At 39.6% G+C, this 15,113-nt stretch overlaps 1 long non-coding RNA gene across 4 annotated transcripts in view; it reads right to left on the bottom strand.

The window, feature by feature from the left end:
- Positions 1-14,818, bottom strand: part of LOC139611931 (uncharacterized) — a 34,251-nt gene extending 19,433 nt beyond the window's left edge. For 2 of the 4 annotated variants that reach the window (XR_011686396.1, XR_011686397.1), the window contains exons 1-2: positions 14,409-14,807; positions 450-553 (exon numbers count right to left, since the gene is read on the bottom strand). This is a non-coding gene — a long non-coding RNA (uncharacterized lncRNA). Of the gene's footprint in view, positions 1-449; positions 554-14,408 lie in introns of all 4 variants that reach the window. The other 2 variants (XR_011686399.1, XR_011686398.1) reach the window with 2 other exon arrangements.
- Between the last annotated feature and the right edge of the window lie 295 nt (positions 14,819-15,113).

Below are 15,113 nucleotides of genomic sequence, written 5' to 3'. Positions count from 1 at the left end.
CTCAGAATTCTACTTTAATTCAATAAATGTACTTAATTACGTTCCCTTAATTTTCAGAATAAAATTTTTGTCCCATTCATGTTTTAGGTTTAAGTTTGATTTAGTCCCTCCTCACACAGATTTTTTTGTTTTTCTGGTCTAAGAACGAAGAATTTATATATTGTATGTTATTATTTATAGCCAGTGTTCTCCTAAAAATGAACATCACTCAGACTTTGGGCAGGAGAGTATTATTTTTCCATCATTACGTATCAGATCTCAGGTCATGAAATCTTTAGAGCACACTTTCTTTAACACTACTATTAATTTGGAAAGCCATATAACCATTTTCATTGTATGTTATTCGCCAGATTGATACAAATACATAAAGCAGGAGAAATAGTTCACATATTTAAAGGAACTGCCCACTACTGAAACCAAGCCCGACACCCTGGTTTGGAGGTGGGTACCTGTTCTGTGGCTGTTGATTTATGTAGCTCGTGAGAAGCCATTCTTCACAGGCAGGTGGAGGCGGAGGTGGAGGCTCTGATGAGGGATGGAGGGCAGGAAAGTGCTAATGCAAAGAAAGCAAACACACAGAGACGCACACGTTAATTAATGACACTGTACAAAATCAAATGACTCTCATTCATACATTATTAGAGCAGCACAATGACACACTGACCTCCAGAGATGCTGTTACACTACAGAACCATAACAACAAGGTAGAAAACTGTGACTCTGACTGTGGCTGTGTTCCTCAGCAACATGTGTTCTTACTTATCAGTAGTGTGTGTGTGTGTATATAATGTCTTATTCAGCATTAGCAGAGAAAATCAATAAGTCAAGTCACTTTCAGACATCACAGTCCAGCCTGACTGATGCTGCAATTTCAAGGTTGAGATCCAGAAGATTTTTAATTTTAAAAAAATCTATAAAAATATTGGCCAATATTTGCTTTTTTAACATAAACAAACATAACCACAATTTTTTTTAAATATAAGAATCCCTTGAAATCTGATGAACAGTAGCAACAAATGCACCAAGCAGGATTTTTTACAGTTGAAAAGTAAACATAAAAACATAACAGTAAAGCTAACTTACAATCAATAACAACTATAAGCAGTAACTGAAGACCTGCTGCTATTTGAAACAAAGATGATGAAAACACTGAGACTAAACCAACATAATTATTGGCTGCAGAAACCAAAGCAATGCATTCACATGACACACAGTTGATTGACAAGTTGTTAATATAGAAATACTGATCAGTGGAGAGAAAAGTAAACACAGGAGTTAAATATAGTTAAGGATCCTTTATTAACACTGACAGAAGAAACGTGTTTCACTCAGGGCTTCACCAGTCAATGAATATATGCAGCGAGCCGCAGGGTTGAATATGCAAACACAGTTTTCTGTAGTAATTAGCAATAGTTATACAAGTGTGCAAAACAGGTTTGACCATCAATATAGACAAAAAATGAATAAAAAATAAAATCTTTTTTCTCATTTCATTAAACGGTGCAGCTTTAAATACAGTAAAACTATGATCAAGTATAAGGCAGAACATTAAGTAACTATAATAACAGATGTTATGATTTGGTTTTCTGATCACAAAATGCTAACTCTGGACTTCCTGTTTATCTTTTCTACATCACGTTTAAGTGCACTGTGTGAACCAAGCTGTCCGTGCTGTTGTTTCTAGCACAGAGCCACAATATAAACACAAGTCTGAGCACACGGTAGCTCGGTTAAATGTCAGGGCAGTGCAGGCTAGGAAATACAATCCAACACACATGCTCACACTATTACAAATGTATGGCATTACTCCTGCACACAGTATGTTCGTGTGGCCTTTCGCAGGCGTCCTCAGAGACGTGGCATTGACAAACCTACAAACAGTAATTGGGCCATTATAACTCCCTGCGATGGTATTGATTCCACTGTTTTAGGTGCAGGCGGGTAATGGGTGTCTAGACAGAGGGGTTCATATTGCAGGCAGTAGGGCCTGTGCAGTATTAGATACTGTAATCTTGTTCATGATTCAGGTGTGTTGTTTTGTGTATTGCAGCCTGTTGGAAATGATGTAATTTAGTAGCACATTTGAGCACTTATTGCACAGTATTTCTATGTGTTGAGAGCAGGTTCCTTGTGCTGCGAGCTGGTATTTCAGGGTGGAGAGATGGTTGGGCTAAACTTATAGACTGAGAAGAACTCCATATGGAAAGGGAAGGAGAAATCATGAAGATGGAGTCCTCTTTTCCCCAGTCCAATTATCACCAGAGTTAAAACTAATCCCAGCGGCCACGAGCGCTCGGTGACTACAATCTGTTCCAGGTTCCTTCCCAACTTCAGAAAATCCAGCCACCTGGAGAGCAGAGCGCAGGCGAGAGGGATCTCATCAGAGCATCGCTGCTGATCAAGATCAAATATTACTGAGGCTGGGTTTCCATGGCAATAATGTGCTGCCCCCTCCGTGACATTTGGGGTTTCAACTGTGAAGGAGGTGCCCACCTCCCCTCCTCGTCTGTCTGCCTTCTTGGTCCAAACGTGAGCAGAATAGAAGAGCACGCAGCATCCTGACCACCTTTTCACCTTGTGTGAATCTACAGAGTTGTGTGCACAGCTCTCCCATGGGCTGCACAGGGATTGGACGTGCGGCAAACACACTCCCTGTGCTGCAGAATAGTGTCGGCCCACAGAGAAATGCTGAGGCCATCGATTGCTTTCTCCACAGGGGCACAATGTGCAACCCGTGAGCCCACAAAATGTCAGTGGATATGAATTGTGTAAAGAACTCTTGATCCCCTAATTCAATATTGTAAAGCTTCCCAAAAGGTCGCACTGTACGGTAAAATAACAGTGACTCACACAGTCATTTTAGTTTGCTAATATTACATTTTTTTCTTACTTTTATTCCTTATTTTATTTTGATCTGTGCAAAATTACATCCCCTCTGCAAATACAGAAAACACAGACACATTCAAAACTGCCACCACCCTCTAATATTACCATCCAGCTGTTGTGAAGAGATGGCCAAACATGAGCTGGGATAACCAAACTGTTTTAGTACTGTTTTAAACACTTGCTAGCCTTGCAACGGTAAATCCACAAACAACCCATAATTCAATACTCAAAAAATGAGACCAACACGGAAGTACCAAAAAATACTCTTCCTCAAATGTCCACTTGAGTCAATCCTTCAATGTTAAAAATGTCCAACTTTACAGTAGAAATAAACATGTTTACAGCCTGGTACAAAAACAGTTTTGGTCTCTAGAGCTAACTTCCTCCTTCATGACGACTGTACAGGGGTGAATTTTTATATAACTCACCTGTTTACATTTTATTAAGATTTAAAGTTATGCATACTTTGAGTGACAGGTGGATGACTGTATCCTTGCCACTAACCAACATGCACCGAAGTCTCGGCTCCACAGACGCCCCACCTCTTTAACCATTTTTCAATTAGCTAGGAGTTAGGCGCGGAGTCAGCCAATGCCAAAATGGCAATGGAGGAGCAGCTTGCTCTGAGCTTCAAAACCACTCTTCAAGAACCTGTGGCCACGTCCATCTTTACATACACTCAATGGTAAAATACTGCAGTTACACTAATGCAAAAAAAATACATGACGTAATAAACATGTAATTCATTCATTACAAAAAAAGAATGAGTATACATTACATCTACCTTGATGAATCAATAGCTAAAGATCGGAACGGAAAGCATGTGTTTTATAGCTGCTATCGGCACTACACTGACTACAGAAAATGATAGACCTGTCCTTCATCTACTTTCTAGAACTGTCTTAATGAATGTTTAACAAATAAATGTGAAATCAAATCCAAGTTACAGCTTCACCTACCATAGGTAGTGGTGGCCTCTACAGGCTGACACGGCTGCTATCAGGATTATTTATCTTATAATACAGGAGAAATTGACTATTATATCACAAGTGAAATTGAGCAAGTTACCATGAAGAGACAAACCGTCAAATGCCAACTCTGCTCTGTGATGCAGAGAAACTACACAATAGTGACACTGGCAATACAGTATCTCATGCGTTTATCTTTGACTTTTCATTAATTTCATTTCTTATTACTTATTTAGTAAGCATTTTGCTTAAATGAGCCAATAAAAATCAGCCTGCTGACATATCGAAGGGGCTGTGGTGCAAATACAAAAAAAAAAAAAAAAAAAAAAATTCACACAACCTGACCAAATACAGGAACATGCTGCAGTCAGACAAAAGAACAAAAAGAAGAACCAAATACAGACAACACAGCAAAATTCAGAAAACATGATCATATCCAAATACAGAACCTCATGTAGTTACTACCGGACGATGCTGTTGGAAAATGTGCTTACAATTCAGATTTATTTTGATTTTAACATTTCGTTCACATGATTTTATATGTTACTGTAGATATTTGTTCGACAGCTACCGTTAGCTGTGCAAGCATTCAAATAACCTGAGGGGAAAAAAAACGTACTTGCAGATGTCTTTTTTGTTTTTGCTTTGTTTTAATTTGTGGGGTTTTTTTTTTTGCAGTGTTGACTTCCAGGGCCACTACACAGATCACCATTTGAACCAACCCTCTCCCTCCTCGTGCCATTCCCACTGTTTCTAACACCAGATCCTGCTGCCTTCCCACCTTCTGCCTGCAATATTCATCTGGGAGAGTGCTGTCATGATGAAACACACATTTTAATGCTTACAAGAACACTGCCCCGGGCTCTTTTCACAGCATTAGTCAACTACCATCAAATCAAAGCTGCTTCTGAGGGGTGAGCGTGTATGAACAGGCCAGATATAGATACACAATATACCACACTGAGACAAACAGAACAACAAGAGTAGCGTATATCTAACATTTAGAGATACAGTGGCTGCTCAGCTGTGAGCGAACAGTGTGCCGATGATCCAGTTTTGACACCCAGCTCTCTGGTCCTTTGTTTAGTCTGTCGCAGATGTTTCTGTCTCTGTGCGCATGTGTGCGAGGGAGGGAGAGTGCGGGATGGTTTTCACCGCGGTCTACTGATCTCCTCGCTACATTAGGCCAGGTCATTCCCGTGATTGCTGCCAACGCTGCCAGCAAACCAAATGAATGTGTGAGTAGGAGACAGGGAGCCACTACATGCATATACTTACAGGCCAGAAGCAAAACAACATGAAGCTGGAACAGCATGACTCCACCTTTAAAAACTCTGTAACTGCACTCTGAGCACTACTACACTTCACTCCGCATTAATGTATATATATATTTTAATAATGTCCTAACAATGCACAGCATTACGAAGCCACAATAAAAAGGACTGAGGGTCTGGGGGAAGCTGTTGAGGGTCTCAGTATAAAGGGCTTCATTCTGTCTGGTCCATTGTCTTAATTATCCCAGCATTTTTATTTTTTTTGTCCTGTGATCACTGAAGAAGCAGCACACAAATACACACAGTTCATGCATGTTCAGTGGCTCGCAGCACCACTTACAGGTTCAAAACTGTAAATGCAGCCACTACCTCAGGTGTATGTGAAGGAAGAAAGAGCCTCCTAAGAGAGAAAGCATCAGTATTTGCTCGTTTATTAGGAGCAACTGACGGCCTCAGTCTTAAAGGTGTGGCTTTAGTGCATCAGTGTCCAAACGACTGGCTGGTTGAAATTCACAGAGGTTTATGGTTATTAATTAAAGCAATTCAAGCACCTCTAATCCAGGTGTAGGTGATTAATAGTGGTCTGAGAGGTAGAGGACGAGGCCTTCAGAAGGTCTAACACTTATAAATCTACACTTCTCAAGGAGAGACGGACAAACGCAGCATTCAAATGCATCTCTGTCTAAACTGATATCCATCCATCATACCATTAAGTGTGTGTTTTTACTTTACAGAGCTCTTTTAAAAACTTTTTATGCCTCAGATATGTGCTGTAATTAGTGATTTATTGGTGTATTTTCAGGATCAGTGCCAGGGACGTCTACACAGAGGGAGATTTATTGCAGCTTGTGGCTCTGTTTTGTGTGTCTTCATGCCGTGCTTGAGGAATCCTCTACTCTCCACTTTATTCAGTGTCATGCACGTTTTTTTGGGAAACCAAAATGCATCTGGATGAAGATGAATTATTCGTCACTGAGGATCTGCGCTTTGATTTCTCCCTAATCGAACTGAAGTTTGGCTTCACAAAAGTTCTCAGGCACAACAACACATGCATTTTTCATAAAAGACAGATCATGGAAAGCAGTTCAGAGCAGGATAGCAGTGACATATTTTGTGCTGAACACACCATGCATATTTCATAACAAAAAATGTTTTCTCTCCACCAGCTTTGTCGATGCACAGACTCGAGAGGGATCGAGCTCTGTTCCTCCACCAAGAAATGTGAGAAAGTGGAGGTATTCATCTGAGGCCCTGGTGTTATCCGTTTGTTTCTGTACATTAATCATAACTTTAGATCTCAGCCAGATAGATCACATGGCAGACACAAAAGCCCATTATTGGATTGGATAAACTAAATCAGAACTATATCACCCTACAAAGGCAGAGAGCAGTGATGTCTTCATTTTATGGCGTCTAAAGCTGAGTATTTTACCTGAAAACATCAACATATGTAATACTTAAAGATGCAGATTGTGCAAACTGCCTTTCAGTAGTGTCCAGAGAAATATGAGGGGAAAGTAAATATAAATCTATCTTGTCCATTTCCACTAATTTATTCAGGAAAATACATTTCACTAAGATTGTTTACAGTTAGATGAATAATTATTTTTAAAAGTTAATGTTAATTAAATGATAAATATGTGATTTATTTACATTTTTTAACCAAATTTAATGAATTTCACTCAAAAGCAGAGACTGCAGCTTCTAGGCTAGTTACCTTTAGCATGACTAGCTACTTTAGCTTTTTCGTTTTGTCACACCTCAATTTAGCTGCTGCATCATTTAAACACTTCCTGAGGAATAAAGATGGCAGCTGATTAAAATGGATATCTTTTTAATTACATAATAACATCTACTGGACAATAAGTGAGTACATTTAGTTTTAGCTTCAGTTGAAGCTAATATAGCTAATATAGCAGCTGTTCTAGCTCTTTTTCAACATGTATGTTACTGGAATGCGACTCCAGCTTTAAAAGCTCTCTGTAACTGCAAGGTACAATGTGTCACAAAACTGTTTTGCATCTTTAGCAATAAGCGCTGTGGTGCTAAAGGTGCTAAATCATTTTAACTAAAATTGTAACTCATATCATAATCACAATATGATTTTTGTTTCTTTCATATCTTGCACCCCTACAATTAAAATACATAATAAATTAAAATAATCTTAACCCAATTTCAGATAAATATAGTGCCTGTGTTTTAGCTTTGAAGGGCAGCCTAATACATGCAAACATTTACATCTATGTGAAATGTGAATGCAGTACTTTTATAACGGTGAATTCCCCTCTGCCAGCAGTGCAGCACAATCACTCCCCGTCATCTTTCAACTGTCATCTGCTGCAGTTTGTCACAATCCATAGCATCCCACTGACTCACCGGCTGACAGCTCTGGGGCCCCACTGAGAGGCATCAAATGGATTGTGAGCACAGCGACATGTGCCAAATTGAACGGCATACACCCGTTTGTGAAACATACATTTTCAAATAAAAATTGACAAAGAAATTTAATCTCAATTCAGGGAGCGGCTGAGGCATTGTCACTGGAGAAAATTAATTGTTGCCCGCTCGGCGGCGGGGTGTGACAGGTTTTGAATAGGCTGGATAATGGCTTTATCATCTCGCCATGAAACGGTCATACTGAAATAAGTGACAAGCAGTGCAACAGGAAGGGCACAAGAGCTACAGATAACGGACGGGCTGGCATAGAGGAATCGATGGAATCACGTTTAAAACAGCGCGAACATCATCTGATGAGGCATCAATTTTCAGCGTGTTGACAAGTCTCAGAAGTAAAAACGATAAGATTTCATAGCTGCCAGAGACAAAAGACTCTGCTAAATTTAGCCCAGTTTATGGCCTGTTTGATAGCGGGTTGGTGGAGAGAGGATGGCTGGGAGTATTGGATTTCTGTGCCACACGACTCTAATGCATCTCATTACAGAGCTAGTCCACATAGATTTGGTTCAGAGCGAGTATCAGGTCAAAAAGAAATGCATTAGATGGACTCCATCAGCTGCCAGAGTGTCTGCCTTCAAAATAAACTCCCCCAGGTCTAACAGCTTCTTCCAACAACCGAATCTAAATTCAAATGAACTTGTTTTACTTATTCTGAATAGTTTACACAACAGAATAATACATTTATTTACATATTGTAATGGAAAGTCTCTCGTAATCTGCATTCTTGTCTGTACTTGTTTTTAGTGAAACATCATCAGTTAAGTACAACTACTATTCCAATCAAAGTCCACATCCAGCCAAGTACGGTCGTCCACAATGAATGAACTTATTTTTTCAGCCAGTATTTTTGTGAGTTCAATAGCAATCGAGTTTACCCTGGGAAGTACTGCCACCGGGTGAAGTGACAAAGTTTAGGTTTAAGCAGTGCAAGTAGTGACTGACTGACACTTTTTCCCCTCGGGGCTTTCCATAGCTTTGTATGCTCACTGCTGAGACCCTTCACAACAAACCTGCTCAAGCTCGTAAAATGAACTCGATTTGACTGCTGCTGATACCAGATCTTGCCCAGATCTTGCTGCCCTCGACACTTCCCATTACAAGCCACTGCAGCCAGTACGCCAAAGAACGCCAGAAAGACTCTACAGGAGCTTCAGAGCTTGCTGGATGAATTCATGTGCCAAAGTCAGACAGTAGATTCAGTGCTTGTTAGCCTGTGGATATTACTCCTGACCCCTGCTGCCTGTGTGAAAACCAAGACATTCCGCAGTTACCAAGCACGCATCGCGCAGCCAGTGCCAGGAGTTTTCCTCCTTCATTCTTAAAAAAAAAACAAAAGCCCATCCACATGAAAACGCCAAAACACGCTGTCAAGAGCACACCAAACCAACAGATGGCGATCTCTGATATTTTCAGAGATATGAGGTCGGCTTGCAGTCCCGCTCGAGAGAAAACAACTGGTCAACGTCAGCAAGCATCCCGGGAAGAACGTGCTTATCTTGGAAAACCTTTTGGCAGTTTACCACTGATATCTCCATAGTGTCTGATATATACGATTTAATTCCTTTTGGAAAATAAATGTTTGATCTCACAGTTAAAATATAATATTTGCTGCTGTCTTATTAGTTTGTTTCACCTGAGCCGAGCTGGTGGCGTTAGTTAACTTGCAAATTGATTATACATATTTATTTTGGCCCATTTTCATGTGTATTTGTCCCTCAAAACCCCCTCATTTATTACAATCAATTTATCTATCAATTAATTATTTATTATGTAAAAATACCTCCATTTCAACATTATTACTTGGTGAATTAAAAAAAAAAAAAAAAAAAAAAAAAAAAAAAAAAAAAGACGGGACTTGGATTATATTTTAAATCCCATAAGGGATTAGGTATTTTTGAGTTTAGGTAATTATTGCCTTTTATCTAGTGACCCTGTATCTTATGACATTTTTGTGTCTCATTACACTATCCACTATGTTGGTACTTTAAAAATGCCTTCAATGGATATTAAAGCGAACAAAGACAAGGAATCAGGACCATAACAAACATTGTTAGAGAATGACAAACGTCTGCAAAGCATCGTTAAAAACTTTAGTCCTTCTTTTGTCGTTTGTATGACATAATTTGAGCAAAAAGGGGGTCTGGATAAGGAGGCAGGAGCTTTTTGTCAAGACCAAAGAAGACAAATTTATTGTGGGGAAATGAGCGTGAAGAAATATTATGCGATGCTGATGGCTCAAGGTCATTATCTATCATTATCTTAAAAGGACAGACCTAGTTGAGGTAGCTTAGTTCCTCTCAGCCAAATCGCTATGACTTGTCTGTCAAGGAATCACAATAACATATTCTTTACATGTCAAGGTATCAACTGGATTCAAAGGAGTATTTTTGATGTCAGCGGCATCAATCCATGTCGACAGCGACCTGAAAATACACGAGCGTCTCTGCCTCATTCCTATTCCCCTGGAGTTTCTCTCTCCTGGGCCAAAAGATTCGACTCAGGCGTCAGGAATCAGCCCATGAAAACATAATGAGCAAACATGGCAGTAAAGAAAGCCTGATAGATAAAGGATTGGGGGATTCTGTGCTGCACACAGTCCCACCACACACTTCAAAGTAAAGCACCCTATCCTTGAAGAAGTCTCTCTCCCTTTCCTCATCTCAGCCTTAAATACTGCAGCAGCATCCTCCCCCTCCTGCTCTCTTCTTCTTCTTCTTCTTTATCTTTATCTTCCTCCTCCTCTCAGTTTCTAGCCCTCCAATTAAAGGTCTCTGGCCTGTTCCCTGACAAGCTCTGTAATGTAGAGCAGCTTTTCAGTTTATTTGCAGCCTGAGTAAAGACACAGCTCTGATATATGAATTCTAAATTATCTCATTTCACATTCAATTGACCTACACAGTTACACAAGGTCATTGTTTGGCTGGGACAATAGCCTAGTCTTTTATGTATAAAAGAACAGCGCAGGAGGTTAACGACAAACATAACTTTTTCTTTTTTTTTATTTTTATTAAATGACATCAAGAGAAGAGAAATGATAGCTCTAACTGCCAATGAAACCCTGGGGGGATGTTGCAGCTCCAGTGAACAGGACTAAGGGCCCCATCGTTGCCAGAAACCATTAAGCACTAAAGCCGCTCCACTGCCACGGCCTCCACAGTCGAAATGAAATCAGTAAAATGGACGGTAATTCGATTGCCTCCTTTGTCCTCAGACCTTTCAGTCCTGATTCTTCAGCACAGATCTTCAGATTTGACAGAGGTTGTTAATTAGCAGTGGAATTGGTGCCGTTACAGCGTATGCTGTAGATGACATGTGTCTGCATGGGTCATCTCGGAGTCAACATCGCGCTGACTGCTGACATGGCCAACACATCTCACATACAAACAGTGGTAGAAGAAGTACTCAGATTCTACTTAAGTAAAACACCAATACAACAATTACAAAATTACTCCATTACAAATGTACTACATCACAAGAGTCTTGCATCCAACATCTTACTTTAGTAAAGAGGTACAAATTTTTTAAATAAAATTATATGTGCAGTAAGGATTCCACTTTTCTTTTCTTTTTTCCTATTCCTTTCTTCACATGCCTCTTCTTCTTCATTTTAATGGCAAATTGCAGCCAGAAGGAACATTATTGCCACCTACTGCTGAATTATAGAGCCCTTATGTTGTTGTTATCGGTTGAGTGTCATTTAGGTAAAGAAAGAAATGATTCAAAATACAATTTCCAGGATTTTTTGTAAGAACAATTCTAAGATCAATGCATTTGATTCCTGCTGCACTATGTACAAGTTGAGGAAGCTTTATGGGTTAATTAACCAAATTTGTCCTAAATTCAAAAGTTAGAGCCTTTAAGGTATACATTGAGAGCTATTTTTACTGGTTTTTAACTTGCAACAGAGTATTTCTACACAGTAGTTACCTCTTTTACTTGAAGTAAATGACGAGTGCTTCTTCCTTCACTGAACCATCACATAACCAGTATACTCCTGAATATAACCAGCCACGCCCACACTTTTCTGCATATCACCCTTCAGACCCTCTGATTATGTCTGGTAAAGCTGTCAACATTATTCATGTCATGTTTAAATGAAACTACAGCAGAATTCATTTTAGCACAGGGCTGATATCACCTTCTACACCACAGGTGAGTCACATTGCCTGAATGAAAAGAACATTACTTCACTGTGTGAATTTACAGGCACTGAAACACAAGAATCGAGGTCTTTACAAAGTGAAGGCAAGTGCATGAAAAGGGAATTTTCCAGTCCCAAACCACCTTCAAAGGATTTTCATATGCGGTGTCTGTGCAGATCATGAATTATCCATGATTGCAAAATAGATCCTTTGCAGTAGCTGCACCACATGTAATATTGGTATGTAAAATAATGCGAATGGTCCCCCGAAATATGCATGAACAGTCAGGCTGGGTTCAGACCATATTTTGCACCAGAAAAATTAGTTCAGCAGCATGTTTCAAAAGACAGTCAATTGTCAGAGGAGTTTGGGTAAATGAGGAGTTTGCATCTTTTATGGAGGTATAATTGTTCTCAAACTGTAAATCTTTGTTGTGATCATTTTTATTATTACTTTCTCCAAATTGTTCACGTGTGTGTTTATAAAATGGCAGAAAATATTATTTAAAAACCATGGTGACTTTTGGGCTTTTTTTGCATGAAAAGTGACTGAAACGATTGATCAATTATCAAAATAGTTGCAGACAATTTCATTCAGGGTGACTAATCAAGTTTCTTCTACAGCTGCAACGATTAGTCGATTTATCAGTTACTCAATCACTCAGTCACTCGATTGATGGAAGATTAATCTGCAACTATTTGAATAACTGATTAATCGTGTCATTTTCTTTATCAGGTAAAGAAAATGTGAGGATTAGATGATTTCCTGCCGTTTGACTGTTTGATTGACTAATTATTGCAGTGCTAATTCCATGTTTTGTTTTCATTGTATGACACACTTCAGTGTAAATCGTCCACACACCTAAGCACAACACCAGAACTATAACGCAAGTCCAATAATCCTTTAGAAACCACAGCAAACAGAACAGCACTCTCTCAAGTGTGACAGGGGGAGGCAGTGGTTGCTGTGGAAACGAGAGACGGTGACGGCCGACACCGCAGGGACTGGATGGACTGATGGGTAGCAAGGGGATGTGTCAGTGTTTGTGTGTCTGTCGGTCTGTGTGGAGGCAGAGGAACGTGTGTTGTTAATGAAAGAGTGGAAGGAGGGGGAGGGGGGTGTGAATAAAATGAGGAGGCAGTCTTCAGTCATCGCAGTGGATGGATGGTTCTTTCACAGGGGGAGTGACAGCTACAGCTTAGGGCAGGCTTTGGGAGGGTGGTGGGTGGGTGAGGAGCGCTGTGCCAGGCTGATAGATATTTGGACAAGCCACTGGGAGCGCATCTCAACGCTGTCGAGGAGGACTGCAACTAATGACTGTGTTCATTATGGATTAATCTGCTATCACGTCTTCAAATGTCTTCTCCAAACACCCAAAAATATTCAGTTTAAGAACGATACATGACAAAGAAAAGCAAGAAATCTGAGCGTCAGAAATATTTTGAATCGTTTCACTTGAAAAGTGACTGAAATGATTGATCACTTATTCAAATATTTGCAAGATTTTTGTGGATTGAATTATCAATTAATTAACCAATTACCTTCATTATCTTTCATATACTTACTATACATTTTTGAATGTAAAATATTAATCTAGAGCGTAATTACAGCAGTCAGATAAGTTTAGTGAAAAATGTATTGGTAGGAAAATACTCTACAGACGTGCAGATCAGTAGGAACTAAGAAAGCGCTGAAAGACATTAATGTGTTGTTAGTTTTGGTCTTATTGTGGGACAAAAGTTTAAGCAGCAGCATTAAATTTTAAGTTTGCATGGAGAATTATTTTGTGATACAAATGAACTCTTCATACACACTATGTGAGAAGCGGGATACTCACTGGACAAGTCACTAGTCACAACAACACAATGGACTCTCTGTGCTGGTCTTTGCTGCCATCTTGTGTTCTGTGAGAGTAATTACCTCAGTTCTCTTGTGTATTCTGAATGGACATTAAGTGTGTGTGTTATTTGGACCTAACAGTTGTATATTTACATGACAATTAATTGTATAATCGTGTTAATTGATCCACTGAATTAGTAACATGTCAAAAGCATTTAATCAGACGGCATCAGGCCACATCATTCACAACCACTGAATTAACAGCAAGTTAATTCAGTGGTATTGAGTGATGAATTAGTTAAACCTAAAGAGAGTCTAAAAACTATTCTAAAGAGTGGCTAAAGACTCTTTAAAACACTCCTCTTAACCGCATTAATCAAAGAGTGTGACTGTAGACCAGCTCAGTCATAGCATGTCAACTAGTCCTAGATTTGCAACCCTTTTATTTTGCATTTGTGATTTCAAACTATGATTTTTTTCCCCTTTCCTATTCTTTTAGCTTTTTTCTGTCTGCCTTAACCCTTTACCTGTTTCACCTGTTGGTGTCCTGTGTTATGCCTGCAGACAAAGCTAACAGTTCTTAGCGCTCCTTTTTCAGGCACACACAGAGGAATAAAACATTTTAGCACCTCTTGTCTAGATTTCTGTTTCTGTGGGTAGTTCAGAGGCATAAAGAAAACGGTGAGGATGGAAAAAAAAAAATATTATATGCAGGGACAGATTACATTTTGGGAGAGAAGTTGAACATGATCCAGAGAATTAAGATGCAAAAAGTACTATGAGGAGGAACAGTGAAAAGGACACTAAGGTACCTGATGAGGATGCTGAACACATTAACTCACCTCAGTGTTGTTAACCTTGGCTCAAAGCCTGGACTCTAGCCGGGAAGCACAGAGGAGATGGAGGAACCTCTGTCCTGAGGAGCTGTGGGTGCAGCTGTAGCTGTAGTTGTAGCACAAACAGCCTAAAACGCAGACACATCGCACTGTAAGTTCACAGCAACACTGCTAACTGCTAACTAGCTAGCTAACTGTGTCACCGCTCTCTCTCCCGCTACGCAAACAACCAACGTACTGAGCGATTCCTGAAAGGAGCTGCTCCACTCCTGTAACAATATCCTGTCTCAAACTTCTCAAACTCACTTCCAATCCTACACAGAGATGATAACTCTGTGTAATTTGCACATTAACTCGCAACCGCTGCCACTGGATGCGTAATGCGCATGTTTAGTTTCCGCACGTCTGCGCATGCGTGCAGTATCTTTACCATAACTGATCGCGCATGTGCAAACCTCCACGAAGGGTTCTGTCCTCTGACAGAAAATGACAGAAATTATATTGTTTCTACTTAAGCATTATGCATTTACTTAAGAAACAAATCTGATCAGTTTTTCTGGTTATGTATGTTTGCAATATTGATTTTTGCATCGCCCAGTTCATTATTACCAAGTAACTTTTTAGAGATCCCTCTCTCCAGTATTATGGCTTTATTGCAAGAAAGTCACTCCATCAACATCCTTCAAACAAAAATGACTAAGTTTGATTGTT

The sequence above is a fragment of the Trachinotus anak genome, unplaced genomic scaffold (genome assembly GCF_046630095.1).
Source record: "Trachinotus anak isolate AG129_WGS33_773 ecotype Australia unplaced genomic scaffold, CSIRO_AGI_Tana_v1 ptg000028l, whole genome shotgun sequence".
In the NCBI taxonomy this organism is placed as follows: Eukaryota; Metazoa; Chordata; class Actinopteri; order Carangiformes; family Carangidae; genus Trachinotus; species Trachinotus anak.
This window is presented reverse-complemented; position numbering and strand designations above follow the sequence as displayed.